Source organism: Chlorocebus sabaeus, chromosome 14 (genome assembly GCF_047675955.1).
Source record: "Chlorocebus sabaeus isolate Y175 chromosome 14, mChlSab1.0.hap1, whole genome shotgun sequence".
Lineage (NCBI taxonomy): Eukaryota > Metazoa > Chordata > Mammalia > Primates > Cercopithecidae > Chlorocebus > Chlorocebus sabaeus.
The window spans coordinates 100,138,769-100,154,305 of NC_132917.1; the positions used below are offsets into that span (position 1 = coordinate 100,138,769).

The following is a 15,537-nucleotide window of genomic DNA, read 5'->3' on the forward strand; positions in this document are numbered from 1 at the left end:
TTGACTAGCTTATGAGTAGTATTAAAAGACAACAGAGATAGTCTTGTATTTCAGTTTTAGGTATATTGGAGAAAGTTAATTGGTTTGGGGAATATGATTGTTAAAGCAGATCAATGAGAAAAAATAAGGATTATGGGTGATGTAGTGGAACACAAATTTCTGTACTTTTGACAGGAGTTTTTGATGTATAGGGTACTTTTTTCCTTGCTAGAGACATGTTCAGCTGTATCTAGAAAATGGAGAAATGAGTATAATAAACCTTTATATATTAATTACTTGCCTTCAACCATTGTTAGCACATGACCTATTTGGTTTCATCTCACCTGCTAGATATCTATAGATAGATTGATGTCTATCTAAATAGATAGATAGATTTTTTTTTTTTTTTTTTTTTTTTTTTTGAGACGGAGTTTCGCTCTTGTTTCCCAGACAACAATAAATTTAGGGCAATGGCGCGATCTCGGCTCACTGCAACTTCCGCCTCCTGGATTCAAGCGATTCTCCTGCCTCAGCCTCCGAGTAGCTGGGATTACAGGCATGTGCCATCACATCCTGTAATTTTGTATTTTTAGTAAAGATGGGGTTACTCCATGTTGGTCAGGCTGGTCTCGAACTCCCGACCTCAGGTGATCTGCCCACCTCAGCCTCCCAAAGTGCTGGGATTACGGGCGTGATCCACCGCTCCTGGTCCCCACCTACCAGATATTTTAAAGCCAATCTCAGTAGCTTTTCATCTGTAAGTCTACCAAGTATATCTGTAAGAAATATTAACAGTGATTCTTAAACATTAGCAAATATTCAGTCAGTTTTCTGATTTCCCTGATGGTCTTATTACAATTTGTTTTTTTCAATTAGTTCGTTTGGTTTAGGATTACACAAATGTGTTCTTTAGATTTAAAATTACATATATATGTGATTTTGTTTTGTTTTGTTTTGGAGATGGAGGACCAGTCTCACTATGTTGCCCAGTCAGGTCTTGAACTCCTGGCCAGTGATCCTCCCACCTCAGCCTCCCTAGTAGGTAGGACTACAAGCGCGAACCGGCTTATATGTTACCCTACTTACACTTTTTACTTTCCAGGCTCTTTCACAATGGAAAAAAGCCATTGGGAGACAAGATGTTTATTCTTGTCTGCTATTTTTAGGGAAAAGTGAGTGTCTCATTGATTTATAAAGATTTTCAGGGATGGTGTAAAGTTTAAATTGCACACCAGACCCTGTTATTAAATGATTGGTTTGGTAGTGTAGAAGAAATGCTGGGTTTTTTCCCCCTCTCAACCTAATCTGTGTTTTTTTGTTTGTTTGGTTTGTTTTGGCTTATGATGAAGGGAAAGTAGTGGCAATATAATTTTAAAACATTTATTTTCTTATATACCAATATATGAAGTTGATACATTTTGTGAGTGTGTGTGTATAGATGCCTCATGGACTCCTTTATATGTATGACTTTCAGATTGTGTCTTAGAAATCCTGAGCTTTAGCAGAGTCCCCTTTGACCAGAACTGCTTGGGTTTTTATTTTGGTCTTCCACGGGAGATATTGGGAGATGGGGAATGGGAAGTTCCACTGCTTTGTGAGTCAGCTTTTTCCCTTTAATATTTCTTTCCTTTCTTCAGGGATATTTTGAATATTTGTAAACGGGACAAGAACACAGACTGGAAAGAAAATCTAGAGGGAGAAAGTCCAATTTTAGGATTAGTATTCTTGTTTGTGTAAAATGAGATAGAGATCTTGTTTTATTCTCCTGTGTGAAGGTCCACACAGGACAGTAAAATTTAAAGATTTTACTGTCATCCCACCTCCCCTCCTTGGCTGTGTCAGGCATGTTTCTGGCAAGGTGTGAACTGGGTGAGAAATGCACAGCTGCTTATTTAGTTATCAAGAGAAGGCATGGAGCAACTGTTCAGTTCTTGGAAAGACCATAAAATACTTCACTGTCCTTAATTCCTATATTTAATCCTTATTTTAACTTCTTAGCCACTCAGTATTCATTTAAAATTAGATTTTAACTTATCTAATTTTATTTGTATAGCATGTGTCAATGATCAAGATATTTATTCTTGTCTGTGTACTTTTAGAATTCTAGAATTTTGGTTAAAGACCAAGTTCTAGTATTCTGTTCCAGTTTGTGTAATTTTTTTTTTTTTTTTTGAAATGGAGTCTCACTCTGTCACCCTAGGTGGAGTACAGTGGCACAATCTCAGCTCACTGCAACCTCTGCCTCCTGGGCTCAAGCGATTCTCCTCCCTCAGCCTCCCAAGTAGCTGGGATGACAGGCGCCCAACACCATGCCCGGCTAATTTTTGTATTTTTAGTAGGCACAGGGTTTCACCATGTTGGCTGGCTGATTTCAAACTCCTGATCTCAAGTGATCCTCCCACTTTGGCCTCCCAAAGGGCTGGGATTACAGGTGTCAGCCACCACACTCAGCCCCAGTTTGTGTAATTCTTAGCAATGAGATTTTGATACGGTGTTGGTTCAGCAAGTTTTCCTGACCTTTTTCAGTTGACTCGGGAAACTTGTTGAGACAAAGGCTAGGATTCAGCATCCACATACCAAACAAATATAATACAGATAGCCTCGGTTTAATAAAGGAATTAATTTCTTACTTGCATATATTTGAATAATAAAACTCTTGTCTGCATAAATTACATCAAAAAAAATGCATAGAGTTTTTTTGGTCTAGTGTGTTCCTATCCTGACGCTTTAGGAAGTGCTAGGGGAAGAAGTCCTAGTTTGCTGTAAATTAATAAGAAAACAGATTATAGATTTTTGTTGGTAGTAACCTCTCTAGCCTTCCATGCTGAGATTCCCTGTGGGGAGCTCATTCAGCTACTTTTAATGTTACTTGATCATTAGTTGTGCTTTATTTATGCTTCTAAGTTTATTCCAGTATTGCAGTTGATCTGTAAGGTGGGCAGAGTGTTGCTTTCCCGAGGAACTGAGTGTCAGTGGTTAGGTTAGAATAGCAATTCTCAAACTCTGGTCCTAGACTCCTTTACACTCTTAAATTCCTAAGGAACACAAAAGCCTTTTGTGTATGTGGGTTATATCTACCAGTTACAAGTATTACAAACTAAAACTGAAAAGTTCTTCAAATATTTAATTTAAAAATAAAAATAAACTTACATTGTTATACATAACATTATTAAATAACCATATTTTCAAAAATAGTGAGAAGAGCTAAACATTTTTGCAAACATCTTTACTATTATGACTTAAAAGAAGATAGATCCTCATATCTGCTTATGCGTTTGATCTGCAGCATCATCACACATCATTTAGCTTCTGAAAAACTCCTCTGTACAGTTGTGAGAAAATGAGAATGAAAAGGCTAGTAGCCTCTTAGTATTATTTTGAAAATAGTTTTGACCCCCTAGAGTAGTTTAGACTCCCTAAAGAGATCTTGGGAATGAATTTGAGGACTGTTGGCCTAGGGATTTCTGAACTAGATTTAGGCATTTGTGAGATTTCTCAAGCTGTTTGACCATCATTCGTGTATGTCTTATAGGTGCTGAGAATGCTTGAGAATCACTTAAAGACAACTTAAGACATCTGTGGGCATGTTCATGTTCTTGATATTTTAACAATTTGAGATTTTTCCTTATTTTTTTTAATGTAATACTTGCAAAGGTAAATATCAGTTGAGATTGATTTTAGTTGGGAGTCCATTAAGTTTTTAGATTATTTGTGACACTTGACGTCTTCATGGTATTGAATCATTCCATTCAAGAAATATATTGAGGTTTAAGCGCTTGAGTGCCAGTTATTTTTCTGGATGCTAGAAATATATTTGTGAACAAATAAGTAATATACTTTGCCTCTCCATTTAGTTGGTTAATTTAATTGTATAACAGTAAAATGTTATTATTCACTTTAATCTTTAGGATTTGACTTTTTCCCAGGTATCTCAGAATTTTTCTTGCTGTTAATGTAATCATTCATCCCCCTCTTTTTTTTTTTTTTTAATTTGGTAAATAGTAAGCTTTTTATCTCCTTTTCTCCTTCCTTTCTGTTTAAAGATGGAATCTCACTCTGTCACCCAGGCTAGAGTGCAATGGTGCGATCATTGCTCACTGTAGCCTTGAACTCATGGACTTAAGCAGTCCTCCCTCTTCAGCCTCCCCAGTAGCTAGGACTGCAGGCATGCACCACTGTACCTAGCTAATTTTTAAAAATTTTTTGTAGAGATGGGGTGTCACTTTGTTGCCTTGGCTGGTCTTCAGCTCCTGGCCTCAAGCAATCCTCCCATGTCAGCCTCCCAAAGTGTTGGTATTACAGGTGTGAGCCACTGTGCCTGGCTTGAGTTGTCTTTTTTAATTTCTTTTCTTCCTTTTTTCTTTTTTTTTTTGAGACTGAGTCTCACTCTGTTGGCCAGGCTGGAGTGCAGTGGCGTGATACTGGCTCACTGCAACCTCCGCCTCCCGGGTTCAAGCGATTCTCACACCTCAGCCTCCCAAGTAGCTGGCACTACAGGCGCACGCCACCACGCCTGGCTAATTTTTGTGTTTTTAGTAGAGATGCGGCACCATGTTGTCCAGGCTGGTCTCGAAATCCTGACCTCAGGTGATCCACCTCCCAAAGTGCTGGGATTATGGGCGTGAGCCACCGGGCCCAGCCTGGGTTGTATTTTTGTTGTTGGGTTGTAAGAGGTCTTGATATGTAGTCTGGATACTAGATCCTTATCAGATGTGTGATTTGCAGATACTTTCTCTCATTTCTGTAGGTTGTTTTTCCACTATCTTTTAAAGTTTCTTTTTCACAGAAGTTGTAAATTTTGTTGAAGTCCAGTTTATTTTTTGTTGTTGTTGCTTGTATTTTGGTGTTGTATCTAAGAGAAACTGTTGACAAATCCATGGTCATGAAGATTTACCTGTATGTTTTCTTAAGAGTTTTATTGCTGGCCGGGCATGGTGGCTCATGCCTGTAATCCCAGCACTTTGGGAGGCTGAGGCAGGTGGATCACCTGAGGTCAGGAGTTTGAGACCAGCCTGACCAACATGGCGAAACCGCGTCTCCACTAAAAATACAAAAATTAGCCAGGCGTGGTGGCGGGTGCCTGGAGTCCCAGCTACTCGGGAGGCTGAGGCAGGAGAATTGCTTGAACCTGGAAGGTGGAGGTTGCAGTGAGCCGAGATTGCGCCCCTGCACTCCAGCCTGGGTGACAGAGTCGACTCCATCTCAAATAATAATAATTAAAAAAAACTTCTATTGCCTTACCTCTTGCATTTTGGTCTTTGTTCCAGTTTGAATTAATTGCTGTGTATGGCATGATGTAGGGGTTCATCTGCATTCTTTTTTTTTTTTTTTTTGAGACGGAGTCTTGCTCTGTGCCCCAGGCTGGAGTGCAGTGGTGCGATCTTGGCTCACTGCAAGCTCCGCCTCCCGGGTTCACGCCATTCTCCTGCCTCAGCCTCCCGAGTAGCTGGGACTACAGGCGCCTGCCACCACGCCCAGCTAATTTTCTTGTATTTTTAGTAGAGACGGGGTTTCACTGTGTTAGCCAGGATGGTCTCGATCTCCTGACCTCGTAATCCGCCCGCCTCGGCCTCCCAAAGTGCTGGGATTACAGGCTTGAGCCACCGCGCCCGGCCTGCATTCTTTTATGTACGGATATCTAGTTGTCCTGGTACCATTTGTTGAAGAGGTTTCTTTCCCTGTTGAAAGGTTTTGGCACCCTTGTCAGATCATTAGACGCTAGATATATGGATTTATTTCTGGACTTTAAATTTTATTTCTTTGGTCTGTATGTATGTCTGTGTCCATGTTGTCACCACAGTTTGTTGTTGTTGTTTCTGTTTCTGTTTTTTTTTTTTTTTTTTTTTTTTGGTCACCCAGGCTGGAGTACAGTGGTGTGATCTTGGCTCACTGCAACCTCTGTCTCCTGGGTTCAAGCGATTCTCCTGCCTTAGCCTCCTGAGTAGCTGGGATTTTAGGTGTGCGCCACCAGACCTGGCTAATATTTGTGTTTTTAGTAGAGACAGGGTCTCACTATGTTGGCCAGGCTGGTCTCAAACTCTTGACCTCAAATGTTCCACCTGCTTCAGCTTCCCAAAGTACTGGGATTACAGGTGTGAGCCACCGCGTCCAGCCGGTACCACAGTTTTGATTACTGTGGTGTGAATTTCCTTAAATGAAAAATTTCAAACACATACAAAAGTAGAAGAGTCTAATGAACAAACATGTCCATCACCCAGGTTCAAATTCATTCATAGATCTCATTTCATATGTATTCTGTCCCCTCCTTTCTTTTCTCCATTATCTTGATACAACCTCAGACATTTGTAAATATTTCAAGAAATTATATATCCATTATAAGAAACATTTATATCTTAAATATAAATTTGTAAAAGTGGTACATTTCATTCATTTGGAAAATTCACATACAATGGAATCCTTGTCTGTTGTCGGATAAATGAAATGTCATTATACTTTTTCAGAGGCATTTAAACTAGCGTTTCAATTTATTGCTTCAGAAAATTCCATTTGGAAGTTTTGTGATCAAAAGTACAGTAATTATTATAGTGTTAGACATGTTTTTTATTAAACTGCTGTGTTGAAACTGATTAGCTTTGCCTGTTGTATGAGAGTTGTGATTGCCATTCCAGAATAGGACTTTTTCCTTATTTATTAGTGCCTATTTGAAACATCTAACATGCGACCAGGCATGGTGGTGGCTCATGCCTGTAATCACAGAATTTTGGGAGGCTGTGGCGGGTGGATCAGTTGAGCGTAGGAGTTGGAGACCAGCCTGGCCAACATAGCGAAACCCTGTCTCTACTAAAAATACAAAAAATTAGCCAGGTGTGGTGGTGCATGCCTGTAATACCAGCTACTTGGGAGGCTGAGGCACAAGAATTGCTTGAACCTGGGAGGTGGAGGTTGCAGTGAGCCAAGATTACACCACTGCACTCCAGCCTGGGCAATGGAGTGAGACTGTCTGAAAAAAAAAAAAGAGGAATGTCTAACATGCCTTTCTGGTTGCCACTTGTAGAAGGTAGGTAGGTGGGTGGTGTGCAGTGGCTCATGTCTGTAATCCCAGCACTTTGGGAGGCTGAAGCAGGAGAATTGCTTGAGGCCAGGACTTTGAGACCAGCCCGTGCAACATGGTGAGACCCCATCTCTACCCCCTAAAAAAAAAATAGCTGAGTGTGGTGGTGTGTGCCTGTGGTCTCAGCTACTCAGGAGGCTGAGGTGGGAGGATTGCTGGAGCCTTAGGAGGTCAAGGCTGCAGTGAGCCATGTTTGTGCCACTGCACTTTAGCCTGGGTGACAGAGCTAGACCCTGTCTCCAAAAAAAAAAAAAAAAAAAAAAGGGCGGTGAATTGGGAATACAAAACGGAGTTTTCTGTTCTCAGAGGGCATTACATTTTAATGTAGCAAATAGGGATATGCACAGATAATACAGAGTGAAATGGTGAAGGGAGAAAATGGAGTATGGGAGTACCACCATATGTGAAATGAGATTTCACATTTGCCTCTTAAAGTTAATTGTTTATGCATCTTTAAAATCCTTTTCTAATTAAGTTTGCCATCAAGAGAGCATGCAGATTGGAAGGAATGGGAGTATGCTGTGTGTTTCTTTGTCTCTAGAGTACCAAGGGTGACCATGAGGAATATTTGAGATCTTCGGTTGCTCCTGTTTTGCCAATAATTTTGTACACAGGTGCAGCCAGACCATTCTAATGATGGTGTTCACCAAATTGGTTATTCAGAAATCCAGTCTTGAGAGTGGTTGTCTACATAAAAATTTTTGTTAAAATTTATTAGTAATTATTAGATTGTTAATATTAATGATTTATTAATATTACAGTGCCAGGCACTATACAAGTTAGGTGGGAAAAGGCCTCTAACAGTGATTAAGGATCAGAGTCAACTTCTATGGAGTACTGAGTTTGCCTTGAGCACTTACCATGTGGTCAGTTATTTTAGAACATAAGTTGCATGTTTTTTTTTTTTTTTTTTTTAGAAGGTGTCTCAAGCAATCTCAGCTCACTGCAAGCTCCGCCTCCCAGGTTCACACCATTCTCCTGCCTCAGCCTCTCGAGTAGCTGCGACTACAGTTGCCCACCACCACGCCCAAATAATTTTTTGTATCTTTAGTAGAGACAGGGTTTCATCGTGTTAGCCAGGATGGTCTCAGTCTCCTGACCTCGTGATCCACCCGCCTCAGCCTCCTAAAGTGCTGAGATTTTGCATTTTCAACAAGATGATGATACTGATGCTGATGCTGCTTGTCCTATAACTATACTTTGAGTAGCAGGATCTAAATGACCATTTCCATTGTGAATGTATTGCCTCTTATAATGGATTTCTTTTGAGTTCAGTTCAGCATGCCTGAACTAGCAAGAGCTCAATTCTTCTGATACTTTTTTTTAATGTGAACTAGTGATTTTGAGCTTTATATGACAGTATCTTCTCTTGACAAGAAGGTTTAATTTACCTATTAAGTGTGCATCTGATCTTTTTCATCAACCAGAAACAATTTTGGGGGAAGGGGGTTGTAAACAAAAGCTTGGGTTGCTGTTCTGTGACAGTATACTGTGATAAGGTGGCTATCCATATTCATCTTAAATCTTTATTATCAAATTAAAATTTAAAACAGATAAAACAGAAGTTACTAGAGAGAATTTTGAAGCTTCTGAAATCCCTGCAACTCTGTTCCTCCCCACTCAATCCAGTTTGTAAAAGCTGTGCTGATCTGATAGTTAGACATACTGGAATCTATAATACATAAGAACTTAGGATGTTCTTTTCAAATTAACGTATCAGATATTTAGAAAATCAAGGATTAGGTTGAATTTTGTAGAAGGTGATAAGATACACATATCCTTTGCATTGCATTGTATAATATAGTAGCAGTATGGTTTCATATCCCTTTTAAAGGAGTCCAGTCTTCATAAGGACATCATAAGCTGGGAGGGGTTTCTTTTGAGACATAACTAGTTCTCAGCATATTGATTGTAGTACTTGAGCCATAACTTCATTAAGGGAGTCAAGAGTGAGAACTGTTGAGATTTGTGGTTATAAGTGGTGGGGGCCACTGAGGAGCAATGACTGCTGGGCTTTCCCTTCTTTTGTCTTGTTTTTCCTCTTTTTATATGTAACTGTTGATGATCAAGGATGTTCTGGGTAAGAAGATGAAGACTGGGGAAATGAGATGTCAGAAGGCAACCTGTAGAGAAGGTGGGACTGAATTTCCAATTTCTCTTATTGCAGCTGTTATTGCTGAGATAGAGTTGAGAATAAAGAGGATTCCCTCTTATGCTCTCAGTCTTGTTAGCGGTTATTAAGAGTTTTGGTGGGGAGGGACAGAAGCCAAAGTAAGCGAAAAAGGGCAGCAACGATGTTATAAGTGACTTACCCTTCCTTTAGTACTTTGAGGTTTTGGACAATTTGTCCATCAACTTGGGGGTGGGGATGGAGGAAGGAGTGGTGTAGTTTGGATTTTACACTTCTACCAATGTGGTTTCCATTACTTTAGGCCCTGCTATTGATTAGGAATAGGAAGAAATATGGGGATGCTTCGGTTATTATTGTATCATAACAAGTCATCCCAAACAGTGGCTTAAAACAAGAAAACTTGTGATTATCTTTCATGGTTCTGGAGGTTGACTGGGCTTAATCAGCTGGAGCTGTCAGCTGGAGCATCTCTATTTGATCTCTCCTGACCTGGACATCCCCATTAGCTTGGCAGCTGCCAGGTTAAGGCCTGGGCCTAGAAACTATAACAAAAGCCGCATCCTTCCATTTAGCAAGCAGTCCTACAACTCCCTCATTAAAGGAGATAGACCTCCACCTCTCAAAGAGTATCAGAGATATTTTGGGCCAGGTTTTAAAACCTCTGCAGTGGGTAAAGAGGCATTGGAGAAGAGAGGCTGCTAAAAAGGACTCTTTAGACATCTTGGAGATTTTCAAGTGTGTGGAATAATTTGGAAAGGAGTTGGATTTCCTGTATTTCTTGTCAAACTTTACAATCATTACACAGTTTTTCAGTGGAAAATACCTATCATTATCAAGTGAAATTTGCTAAGTTTGGAATTGAGAGGAGATTTGTACATGAGGTTAATTTTCCTTTTACTTCTTTGCAGTGAACAATTTTTTGTAATATGTGTCTTTAAAAGACTTTGTACTTTATTGGTCACAAGATGAAGTACGTGTCTTACTTTTTATTTTTATGTACGGTTTTTATTTAATTCCAAAAGCCAAACTCTGAAGTTGAGTACATGCCTGCACACACAGTAAAATACTGTTTTTATGCAGTTGAAAAAATACAGGTTGTATTTTGTTCTTGACACATAATAATTGTATATATTTATAGGGTACAATGTGATATTTTGATATCTCTACACATTGTGTAATGATCAAATCAGGATAATTAGCATATCACGTCAAACACTTGTCATTTCTTTGTGGTAAGAACATTCCAAATTCTCTTTTCTAGCTGTTTTGAAGTATAATACATTATTGTTAACTATAGTTATCCTACTGTGAAGTAGAACACCAGAACTTACTCTCCTAACTGTAACTTTGTACCTGTTGACCTACCTCTCCTCATTCCCTCTCCTCCCTACTCTTCCCAACCTCTGGTAACCACTATTCTACTCTCTACTTTTATGATATCAGCTTTTTCTGACTCCACATATGAATGGGATCATGCAGTATTTGTCTTTCCGTATATGGCATATTTCACTTAACATAATTACATTCGAGTTTGTATGTGTTGTCACAGAATGACAGGATTTCATTCTTTTTTATGGATGAATAGTATTTGCCTTGTGTAGATGCACATTTTCTTTATCCATTCATCTGTTGATGGACATTTAGGTTGATTCCATATCTTGGCTATTGTGAACAGTGCTGCAGTAAATGTGGGAGTGTAAATATTCTTCAACATAGCAATTTCATTTCCTTTGGCTATATAGACCCAGTAGTGGAATTGTTAGATTATATGATAGTTCTGGGTTTTTTTGAGGAATTTCTGTACTGTTGTCTCTAATGGCTGTACTAATTTACGTTTCCACCAACAGTGTATAATAGTTCTCCTTTCTCCATATTCTCGCCATATTATTTTTTGTCTTTTTGTAAAAGCTAGTCTAAGGCGTGGTGATATCTCAATGTGGTTTTGATTTGCATTTCCCTGGTGTTTAATAAACATTGAGTGTTTTTTTTTTCGTATACCTGGTGCCCATTTTTATGTCTTCCTTTGAGAAATGTCTATTCTGATCTTTTGCCCATCGTTTAGTTGGATTATTTGCTTTTTTGCTATTGTTGTTTTGAGTTCCATATGTATTCTGGATATTAACCCCTTGTTAGATGCATAGTTTGTGAATATTTTCTCCCGTTCTGTAGGCAGTCTCTTCACTCTGTTGGTTGTTTCCTTTGTTGTATTTGTCAGTTTTTGCTTTTGTTGCCTGAGCTTCTGAGGTCTTATTCAAACAATGTCATGAAGCTTTTTTCCTGTTTTCTTCTAATGGTTTCATAGTTTTGGATTTTACATTTAAGTCTTTAATTGATTTAGAGTTGATTTTTGTTAAGTGGTGAGAGAAGAATGAAGAAATAAAGAATAAAATGTTTTTAAAAGACTCCTTCATTAAACATCATTTTAACTCCACATTACTGTGTTTAATAGAAATTAAGATACTAGAAAAAGATTATAGATTTGTTCTTGTTTTTGTAACTTATAAAAATGGATAAAAGGGCCAGGCATGGTGACTCACACCGTAATCCCAGCACTTTGGGAGGCCAAGGCAGGTGGATCGCTTGAGCCCAGTAGTGACTATAGTTTTCATGCTTTATTTTTGGTCACTGTAGTTTTGCCTTTTCTAGAAATTCATATAACTAGAATGATATAGTACGTAGTCTTTGTTGGCTGACTGGGTTTCACTTAGTACAGTGTACTTTTGAGATTCATTTATGTTAGCGCTTGTAGCATTAGTTCTTCCCTTTGTTACCTGGATTCCATTGCCTGGATATATGACAGTTTATTTATATATTATCTGGTAGATGGATATTTGGGTTGTTTCCAGCTTTTCCTGATTTTGGGTAAAGCTGCAATGAACATTTAAGTCTTTGTGTGGACATGTGTTTTCATTTCTCTTAGGTAAATAAATACCTAGGAGTGGGATTAGGAGTGGGATTGCTGGGTCATATGGTAAATGTATATTTAACAAGAAGCTGTCAAACTGTCTTCCAAAGTGACTGTGCCGTTTTTGCATTCCCTCTAGGGATGTATGTGTTCCAATTACTCCATATCCTGTTTTAGCACTTGGTATTATTACCAATCTTTAATTTTAGTATTTCTAGTGGCTGTGTAGTGACATATTGTGGGTTTTTTGTGTGTGTGGTTGTTTGTTTGTTTGTTTTTGAGATGAAGTCTCACTCTGTTGCCCAGGCTGGAGTGTGGTGGCATGATATTGGCTCACTGCCACCTTTGTTTCCCAGGTTCAAGCGATTCTCCTGCCTCAGCCTCCTGAGTACCTGGGATTACAAGCACGAGCTACCACGCCCAGCTTCTTTTTTGTATTTTTAGTAGAGACGGAGTTTCACCTTATTGGCCAGGCTTGTCTTGAACTCCTGACCTCATGTGATCTGCCCACCCCAGCCTCCCAAAGTGCTGGAATTACCTGAGCCACCGCGCCCTGCCTTTATTGTGGTTTTAATTTACTTTTCATTATTAGTGATAACATCTTGTCATGTGTTTGTCATTCTTTCATCTCGTTGGTTATGTGTCTGTTCAAATCATTTTCCCATTTAAAAAATTGTGTTGTTTCTTTGTAGGCAAATCCTTTGTGAGATATATGTATTGCAGATATTTTCTCTCACTCCTTGTCGTGCCTTTTCTTTTGTTCTTTTTTTTTGAGACGGTTTTGCTCTTGTTGCCCAGGCTGGGGTGCAATGGTGTGATCTTGGCTCATTGCACCCTCTGCCTCCTGGGTTCAAGCGATTCTCCTGCCTCAGCCTCCTGAGTAGCTGGGATTACAGGCATGCGCTACCATACCTGGCTAATTTTGTATTTTTAGTAGAGATGGAGTTTGTCCATGTTGGTCAGGCTGGCCTCCAACTCCCAACCTCAGGTGATCCGCCCACTTTGGCCTCCCAGAGTGCTGGGATTACAGGCCTGAGCCACCGCGCCCAGCCTGTCTTGCTTTTTCATTTTGCTAATTGTGTCTTTTTTTTTTTTTTTTTTTGAGACAGAGTTTTGCTCTGTTGCTCAGGCTGGAGCACAGTGACCGTCGTGCCCTAGCTTCCTGAGTAGCTGTGATTACGGGCATGTGCCACTACGCCTGGCTAATTTTTTTTTCTATTTTTAGTAGAAACAGGATTTCACTATATTGGCCAGGGTGGTCTCAAACTCCTGGCCTCAAGTGATCCACCCACCTCCCAAAGTGCTAGGATTACAGGCATGAGCTACTGTGCCTGGCCTATTTTGTTAATAGTGTCTTTTTTAAAGTTAAACTTTTATTTCAAGATTATTATAGATTCATATGCAGTTGAGACAGGGTCTCACTCTGTCGTTCAAGTTGGAATGCAGTGGCACAATCATGGCTCACCATAACCTCCCTCTCCTGGGCTGTCAATCCTCCCACCCCAGCCATTAGAGTAGCTGAAAGTACAGACACATGCCACCATGCCTGGCTAATTTTTTCTTTTCTTCTTCTTCTTTTTTTTTTTTGAGACGGAGTCTCGCTCTGTTGCCCAGGCTGGAGTGCAGTGGCATGATCTCTGCTCACTGCAACCTCCACCTCCTGGGTTCAAACGATTCTTCTGCCTCAGCCTCCTGAATAGCTGAGACTACAGGCGCGCACCGCCACACCCGTCTAATTTTTGTATTTTTAGTAAAGATGGAGTTTCACCATATTGACCAGGCTGATCTTGAACTCCTGACCTCGTGATCCACCAGCCTTGGCCACCCAAAGTGCTGGGATTACAGGCATGAGCCACCACGCCTGGCCTGCCTGGCTAATTTCTTTGTAGTTTTTGTAGAGTCAGGGTTTCGCCATGTTGCCCAGTCTGATCTAGAACTCCTGGGCTAGCAAGCCACCCACCTCGGCTTCCCAAAGTGCCGGGATTACAGGCATGAGCCCCTGTGCCCAGCCATTACCCAGATAATGACACTGATACCATCCACTGATTATATTCAGGTTTGCCCAGTTTCATTTATACTCTTTGTGTTTGTGTGTGTGTGTTTCTATATTTAGTTCTATACAATATTGTTACATGTGTAGGTTTGTATATCCATTACACAGTCAAGATGCAGAATATCAGTGCAAGAATCCCTCATGTTGTATGTTTGTAACCACCTCCTTCCTGTACTCCCCACCCCACCACACACACTTCACCTGTCTCTAACCTCAAGTGTCTTATACATTTCTAAAGTTTTGTCCTGTCAAAAATGTTGTATCAATGGAATTTAGTATGTATGTGACCCTTTTGAGGTTGGCTTCTTTCTACTCAGCCTAATTCTCTTGAGATCTATCAAAGTTGTTGCATGTATCAATGGTTCATTCCTTATTGTTGATGAATAATATTTCGTGGAATGGAAATGAACCACGGTCTATTCAACCATTCACCTATTAAAGGAAATGTGGGTTGTTTCCAGTTTTTGGCTATTGAAAATAAAACTGCTATGAACTTCTGTCTGCAAGTTTCTCCATGAACATAAATTTTTGTTATTTAGGTATAAATGTGCAAGAATGCAGTTGCTGGGTTATGTGGTAAGTACATTTTTAGTTTTGCAAGAAACTAATAGACTATTTTCCAGAGTGGCATTGCCATTTTATATTTCTACCAGCAGTGTGTGAATTTTCCAGTTCCTTTCTATCCTTACCAGTATTGGTTATTATCACTATTGTGGGGGAGGAGGGCATTCTCATTGGTATGTAGTGATTCGTATGTAGTGATACCCCATTGTGGTTTTAATTTGCATTTCCCAAATAGCTAATGATGTGAACATTTATTTGCCATCTGTATATCTTTAGTGGAATGTCTTTTCATGCCTTTTGCCCATTTTTTGATTGTATTGTTTGGATTTATTTTACTGTTGAGTTTTGAGAGTTTTGGGTATATTCTAGTTGTTAATCTTTGTGGTTTGGAAATATTTTCTCTCATTTTGTATCTTGTTTTTCATTCCCTTCACATAGTCTTTCACAGCAAAAGTTTTTAATTTTGATGAGTTCCACTTCTTTTGGATTGTGCTTTTAGTTTCAAGCCTTAACTCTTAACTCTTTGCTTAGTGCTAGATCTGAAAGATATTTTACTCTTTTCCTAAAAGTTTATGCTTTTATTTATTTATTTTTTTAAGTACATCATATATCTTGGGTTCACTCTTGGGTAAGGACTGAGGGTGAGGTTCATTGTTTTGTGACAGATAGGTGTCCATTTGCTCTAGCACTGTTAAAGAGGCTGTCTTCTGCTTTTGCACCTTCGTCAAAAATTAATTGGTTGTACTTTTTTTTTCTCTAGACAGTGTCTCCCTCTGTCACCCAGGCCGGAGTGCAGTGGTGCTATCTCAGCTCACTGCAACTTCTGCCTCCCA

At 39.5% G+C, this 15,537-nt stretch overlaps 1 protein-coding gene across 2 annotated transcripts in view; it reads left to right on the forward strand.

Annotated features, from left to right (window-relative positions):
- Window positions 1–15,537, forward strand: part of EIF5B (eukaryotic translation initiation factor 5B) — a 62,443-nt gene that overhangs the window by 1,310 nt on the left and 45,596 nt on the right. The gene's annotated exons all lie outside the window — the stretch shown is intronic.